This window comes from Budorcas taxicolor, chromosome 6 (genome assembly GCF_023091745.1).
Source record: "Budorcas taxicolor isolate Tak-1 chromosome 6, Takin1.1, whole genome shotgun sequence".
Lineage (NCBI taxonomy): Eukaryota > Metazoa > Chordata > Mammalia > Artiodactyla > Bovidae > Budorcas > Budorcas taxicolor.
Window position 1 is genome coordinate 54,891,061 of NC_068915.1, and position 8,124 is coordinate 54,899,184.

The 8,124-nt window shown below is 38.1% G+C and overlaps 1 pseudogene; it reads left to right on the top strand.

Moving 5' to 3' along the window:
- Positions 1 to 3,177: 3,177 nt before the first annotated feature.
- On the top strand, positions 3,178 to 7,546 carry LOC128049500 (phytanoyl-CoA hydroxylase-interacting protein-like; annotated as a pseudogene).
- Positions 7,547 to 8,124: the final 578 nt, after the last annotated feature.

Here is an 8,124-nt window from a genome sequence, read left to right on the forward strand (position 1 = left end):
TACATTTAGGTCTTTAAACCATTTTGAGTTTATTTTTGTACATGGTGTTAGAAAATTTCCAATTTCATTCTTTTACATCTATATGTCCAATAAATGAATTAATATGTCTTAACTGATTTTGAATAAAGCAATCAATGCATACATAAACTAATAGCCTAAAGGCAGTTATTTATTTACAACTTGTGATCAGGTTTTATACTTTCAAAAATCTTAATAAATTAATTTGGAAAAGGATTCAAAATATCCTAATGTTGAGGATGACTTCACTTTTTATTAGATTCTCTATAATATATGCAAATTGACTATCAGTCAGCAGAGATTTTTGTAATAGATCATTGTATAGCAAGAGCCACATGTTGCTCTGAAGCTTTGCTTTGTATAAATATCAGTGTTCTGATGATACATGAGAATTCTCAGGCTAGAGTGTGAAGAACACATCCATAATCGTATATGAGTATATTAGGAAAAGAGATAGAATTATTTATAAGTCTCATAATACAAACTATTAATTAATAATGACTGAAATCTCTTAAATAAATGTAAATCACCTGCTAAGTAAATGTAAATCATAAAATTTTAATGTGCTTCTTGATTGTTATGTCTTCCTTTATTCTTTTTACATGTAAGTATACCCTCCCTTTCATTAGGGTTACAAATCTGTTTAAAATTAAGAAGGAAATTATTTACAAGCAACATATATGAAATAAGATTATTTATTATTTTGCCTTTAGTTTTCTGTACACTATGTACGATTCCCTATGCCTTAGTATGCATATTTCCTGTGAAGATGAGAGATAGACTTGGATATGGTAGATACTCAATAAATATACAATAAATTGTGTAGACAGCCAGAGGAACATGAGTTGCATTTCAGAAACAAGTATTAGCTCCTTGTTGATAGTGTATGAGGCATGAATAAAGAATTTGTACTCCTTCATAGAGGCTATCATTTAATTCTGTCATTGAGGAGAGTTTATTTCTCAACCTTTTCATTGTTCTAAATTATGCTGAAGTAAATAGCCCAACTTCTTTGGCTTAGCAAACCTTAACAGTACTCTAACTATTAAAGCTTATAAAAGAAAATGTTTTAGAATAACCCAATGCCTTATTCAGTGGTTAATGAGAATGATATCTGAAGACTTGTGGCAAATATTTTACCGATTAGAACACAGGTATATAAGAGTGAATAATTCAATACTGGCTTACTTTTCTTTCATAAACTTTTTGGAAGTAAAAATAAAAGACAGAAAATTTTATAATTACAAGTGTACACATTGGTGAATGACTACAAACTGAACACAACCATGAACCATTGCTTAAATTTGGAAATCAGACTTTATCAATATCCTGTAAATTGCTTTTTTGCCTCTTTCCCACCCACTACCTTCTTGTTTGCCTCTTTTTGAACTTTATATATATTAAATCTTGTGTGTCTTGTTGCCTTGTCTCAATATCATGTTTGTGAGATTCATTGTGGCATTGTGTTGTAATTGTATTTCATTCATTTTCATGTTTAATACTATTCCATTGTATAAATGTACCAGAAGTTATTGAATTATGCTGTTGTTGGATATTTAGATGTTTAGTGAGAGCTGGACCATAAAGAAGGCTGAGCATCAAAGAACTGATGCTTTCAAACTGTGGTGCTGGAGAAGACTCTTGAGAGTCCCTTGACAGCACAGAGATAAAATCAGTCAATCCTTAATGGATTCAACACTATTATTCATTGGAAGGACTGATGCTGAAGCTGAAGCTTCAGAACTTTGGCCACCTAATGTGAAGAGCCAACTCATTGGAAAAGACCCTGATGCTGGGGAAGATTGAAGGCAGGAGGAAAAGGGAACAACAGAGGATGAAAGGTTGGATGGCATCACTGACTCAATGGACATGAATGTGAGCAAACACTGGGAGATGGTGGAGGATAGGGATGCCTGGCATACTGCAGTCCAGGGGTCACAAAGAGTTGAGTATGACTGAGCGACTGAACAACAACCAATATCCCTACTAAGAGCATTCTTGAACATATATTGTGGTGAAAATACATGCACATACTTTTAAAGTATATACCAGGAGTGGATTTTCTGGGATAAAATTATAGTATGCCTAGTGCCAACTTTACTATCCACTGTCCCCAAATTGTGCAAAGCGATATTGTAAACTAACTTTGTCAAAAGAATTGTATGAAAATTTTAATTGTTCCATGTCATCAGTAAAATGTGGTGTGATCAGTCGTTTAACCATGTTATCTTCTGTATGATGGTGGTAGTGATGTAGTATCTAGTCATGTTCCAACTCTTGTGACCCCATGGACTGTAACTTGCCAGGCTCCTCTCTATGTTATATAAGCTGAATTCCTTGATGGCTTAGTGGGCAAAGAATCCACTTGCAGTGCAGGAGATGCCAGAGACTTGGGCTTGATCCCTGGATTGGGAAAATTCCCTGGAGAAGGGAATGGCAGTCTGCTCTAGCATTCTTGTCTGGGAAATCCCATGGACAGAGGAGCCTGGCAGGCTACAGTCCATGTGGTTGCAAAGAGTTGGACACTGAGCACGCACAAGCATGTTATATAAGCAAAAGTCATTTTACTGGAATAATCTACAGATGTTGGCCTTTCCTCATGTTTCCTGACATGAATAATCAGCTCATTAGAAAAGACCCACATTCTGGGAAATATTGAAGGCAAGAGGAGAAGGGGATGACAGAGGATGAAATGGTTGGATGGCATGACCGACCGGATGGACATGAGTTTGAGCAAGCTCCAGGAGTGGTGATGGACAGGGAAGCCTGGTGTGTTGCAGTCCATGGGGTTGCAAAGAGTTGAAAACGGCTGAGTGACTGAACAACAACAAAGGTTTAATAGAAGTTCTGATCATCTAGTTTAACACATTCATGCAGTTTATAGATTAGATAACATTTCTGAGCTATTTTTAACAACATGCTAAAACATTTTTAAGAAAATGTAGAGGCTATTAGAATTGGGGTTCAGAATTAATATTTCTAAAATATTTTTCCCTTATAAAGAAAAATAAGAGGAATATCAAAAATATCCTTGTGTTCAATCTCAACACCAGAGTACTGGTTGTTGAGTCAGATAACACACTTGGAAAAACACTGCTGTAGGCAGCATAACCAAAGAAGTTCTTAAGGAACAAATCACAAGACAGTGGCATAGCAGAGATGGAAGAACTTCCCGAACTACATAACATCAAAATAAGCAACGTTACCTGTGACTCATTCAAGATTTCATGGGAAATGGATTAAAAATCAAAGGACCACATTACACATTAACCACAATAAGAAAGAGAACAAGAACTCCAATTTTTTTAAACGAAAAGAGTTCCAACAAAACTGGTGGCAAAATCTGCTCCCTTTATGATGACTGTCAGTGGACACTGGTTTTTGAGCCAAAAAAAAAAAAAAAAAAAAAATACGAGTATACGATAGCAGTGCAATTCAGTCACTCAGTCGTGTCAAACACTTTGTGACCCCGTGGACAACAGCATGCCAGGCCTCACTGTCCATCACCAACCCCTAGAGTTACTCAAACTCATGTCCATTGAGTTAATGATGCCATCCAACCATCTCATCCTCTGTTGTCTCCTTCTCCTCTCACTTCAATCTTCCCCAGCATCCGGGTCTTTTCAAATGAATCAGCTCTTCACATTGAGTGGCCAGAGTATTGGATTTCAGCTTCAACATCAGTCCTTCCAATGAACACCCAGGACTGATCTTCTTTAGGACAGACTAGTTGGAGCCCCTTGCAATCCAAGGGACTCTCAAAAGTCTTCTCCAACACCACAGTTAAAAAAATATCAATTCTTTGGTGCTCAACTTTCTTTATAGTCCAACCCTCATATCCATACATGAGCACTGGAAAAACCATAGCTTTGACTAGATGGACCTTTGTTGGGAAAGTAATGAATCAGCTGTCCAGGTAGCTCATAACTTTACTTCCAAGGAGTAAGCATCTTTAATTTCATGGCTGCAGTCACCATCTACAGTGACTTTAGAGCTCCCAAAAGTAAAGTCAGCCACTGGTTCCCCATCTATTTGTCAAGAGGTGATGGGGCCAGGTGCCATGATCTTAGTTTTCTGAATGTTGAGCTTTAAGCCAACTTTTTCACTCTCCTCTTTCACTTTCATCAAGAGGCTTTTTAGTTCCTCTTCACTTTCTGCCATAAGGGTGGTGTCATCTGCATATCTGAGGTTATTGATATTTCCCCCAGCAATCTTGATTCCAGCTTGTGCTTCATCCAGCCTAGCATTTCTCATGATGTACTCTGCATTCAAGTTAAATAAGCAGGGTGAAAATAAACAGCCTTGAGGTACTCCCTTTCCTATTTGGAACCATTCTGTCATTCCATGTCCATTCCTAACTGTTGATTCCTGACATGCATACAGATTTCTCAAGAGGCAGGTCCGGTGCTTCAGTAGTCCCATCTCTTTTAAAATTTCCCACAGTATATTGTGACCCACACAGTCAAAGTCTTTGGTATAGTCAGTAAAGCAGAAATATATGTTTTTCTGGAATTGTCTTGCTATTTAGTTGGCAATCTCATCTGTTTCACTTACCTTTTCTAAATCAGCTTAAACAACTGAAGTTCACAGTTCACATATTGGTGAAGCCTGGCTTGGAGAATGTTGAGCATCACTTTACTAGCGTGTGAGGTGAGTGCAATTTTGCGGTAGTTTGAGCATTCTTTGGCATTGCCTTTCTTTGGGATTGGAATGAAAACTGACCTTGCAGTCCTGCGGCCACTGCTGAGTTTTACAAATTTGCTGGCATAATGAATGCAGCACTTTCAAAGTATCATCTTTCAGGATTTGAAATAGCTCAACTGGAATTCCATCACCTCCACTAGCTTTGTTTGTAATGATGCTTTCTAAAGCCCACTTGACTTCACATTCCAGGATGTCTGGCTCTAGGTGAGTGACCACACCATCATGATTATCTGGGTCATGAAGATCTTTTTTGTAGAGTTCTTCTGTGTATTCTTGCCACCTCTTCTTAATATCTTCTGGTTGTTAGGTCCATATAATTTCTGTCTTTACTGAACCCATCTTTGCATGAAATGTTCCCTTGGTATGTCTAATTTTCTTGAAGAGATCTCTAGTCTTTCTCATCCTGTTTTTTTCCCCTATCTCTTTGCACTGATCACTGAGGAAAGCTTTCTTATCTCTCCTTGCTATTTTTTAGAACTCTGAATTCAAATGAGTATATTTTTCCTTTTCTCCTTTGCTTTTCACTTCTTTTCTTTTCACAGCTATTTGTAAGGCCTCCTCAGACAGCTAGTTTGCTTTTTTGCATTTCCTTTCTATGGGCATGGTCTTCATCCCTGTCTCCTGTACAGTTTCAGGACCCCTAGTCCATAGTTCATCAGGCACTCTGTCTATCACATCTAGTCCCTTAAATCTATTTGTCACTTCCACTGTATAAGTGTAAGGGATTCAATTTAGGTCATACTGAATTGTCTAGTGGTTCCCCTTACTTTCTTCAATTTAAGTCTGAATCTGGCTGTAAGGAGTTCATGATCTGAGCCACAGTCAGTACCGAGCCTTGTTTTTGCTGGCTGTATAGAGCTTCTCCATCTTTGGCTGCAAAGAATATAATCAATCTGATTTTGGTGTTGGCCAAGAGTCTTCTCTTGTGTTGTTCGAAGTGGATGTTTGCTATGACCAGTGCGTTCTCTTGACAAAATTCTATTAGACTTTGCCCTGCTTCATTCTCTAATCCAAGGCCAAATTTTCCTGTTTCTCCAGGTGTTTGTAACTTCCTACTTTTGCATTCCAGTCCCTTATAATGAAAAGGACATCTTTGGGGGGTGTTAGTTCTAAAAGGCCTTGTAGGTCTTCATAGAATCATTCAATTTCAGCTTCTTCAGCATTATTGGTCAGGGCATAGACTTGGGTTACTGTGATATTGAATGGTTTTTCTTGGAAAGGAACAGAGATGATTGTATCATTTTTGAGATTGCATCCAAGTACTGCATTTTGGACTCTTTTGTTTACCCTGATGGCTACTCTGTTTCTTCTAATTAATTCTTGCCCACAGTAATAGATATAATGGTCATCTGAGTTATAGTCACCCATTCCAGTCCACTCTAGTTCACTGATTCCTAAAATGTCAACTTTCACTCTTGCCATCTCCTGTTTTACCACTTTCAATTTGCCTTGTTCCTATGCAACATTCCTCTTTACAGCATCGGACCTTGCTTTTATCACCAGTCACCTCCCCAGCTGGGTGTTGTTTTTGCTTGGCTCTGTCTCTTCATTCTTTCAGGAATTATTTCTCCACTGATCTCCAGTAACATATTGGGCACCTACCGACCTGGGGAGTTCATCTTTCAGTGTCCTATCTTGTTGCCTTTTCATACTGTTCATAGGGTTCTCAAGGCAAGAATACTGAAGTGGTTTGCAATTCCCTTCTCCAATAGACCACGTTTTGTCAGAACTCTCCAGCATGACCCGTCCATCTCGGGTGGCCCTACATAGCATTGCTTAGTTTCATTGAGTTAGACAAAAATATTGTCCATGTGGTTAGATTGGTTAATTTTCTGTGACTGTGGTTTCAGTCTGTCTGCCCTCTGATGCCCTCTCTCAGCACCTCAATAGCAGTGCAGCCTGCCTCAAAACATGTTGGTGGTGATTATGTTGTGTCTGAATGGAGTGAAATTATAGAATTGTACACAGCAGACTATTCAAAAGTTCATCTAACACAACTGTTGGATAAGGCCGAAGTGATTGCAGGACAGATGTTCAAATTTTCTGTTTATCATAACCAGCACAAAGAATATTTTGAGTATATTCAAAAACATCATAGGAATGCTGTGCAGCCCTCTGTCAAGTTTAACAGTGGCAGCCATGGCTCTCCTATCAGTGGAAAATTAGAATGCATCTTCAGCTGGGCTTCCGTTGTGGCTCAGCTGGTAAAGAGTCTACCTGCAATGCAGGAGACCTGGGTTCAATCCCTGGATTGGGACGATCTCTTGGAGAAGGGAAAGGCTACCCACTCCAGTATTCTGGTCTGGAGAATTCCATGGACTGTATAGTCCATGGGGTCGAAAAGAGTCAGATATGACTGAGGACTTTCACTTTCACTTCCTTCAGCTGCAGCACTGAATTCAATACTGGGAATCCACCCCAGGATTCACCTTATGGAAGATACAGGTTTGAGAATGCAGCAGAAACACTTTTTAACCCCAATACTAACTTATACTATGGGGACTTCAACTGTATGTACACTGATTATCATTATGTGATTCTGGTCATTGCCCCTGTGGGATCTCTAGGAGACAAATTTTGTAAGCAGTGCCTTTCTCAACTAAATTCCAAAGATAATAAATTTCTGACCTGCAGAGAAGAAGATGAGATGCTGGTTTACCACCACGACCAGGATGTTATTTTAGAAGTCCTTTACACTGACCCCGTAGATCTTTCTCTAGGCACCATGACAGAAATTACTGGTCATCAGCTCATGAGTTTATCTACTGCAAATGCAAAGAAAGATCCCAGATGCAAAACCTGTAATATTAGTGTTGGACATTAATATCCACTTTTCTTATTCTTAGTCCCCCTTTCCTCCTGTAAAAGCCCTGATCCTCTGTTGTCCATTTTCATCACCAGATGTTTTCCACTGAAGCATGCACATACCACTCTCACCAAAAGTGAACTGCCACTTTTCAGATTTCCAATTTGTTGTAGGGTTTCCTATTCCCTATCCTTCCCAAAATTTTAAGATGAACTATCTTAAGTTGTTTCTGACCCTCTATTGCCTAGATGCGGCAATGGTTTTATTTTTCCTTTATGCCAAACATAACAAAACTATTATATAAACTGCTTTAGTAAAATACAAAATAATGGCATACAAATGGTTTTTAAATATGCTCTCATTTTACTCTACTGAACAAATATTGGAATAACTCCAAACCACACAAAAAAGTGTAATTACAGCATGAGTTAAATCTTGAAGCTTAGAATTGTCAGCACTTCCAACTTGTTGTTTGACAGTGTTATTTATATTAGCTAACAGGAAACAGCTACTGTGCTTCAACATAATAAATATAATAGAAAAATATTTTATTTGTTGTATTGTATAAAATATTAACAATTTTATAGAATATATAG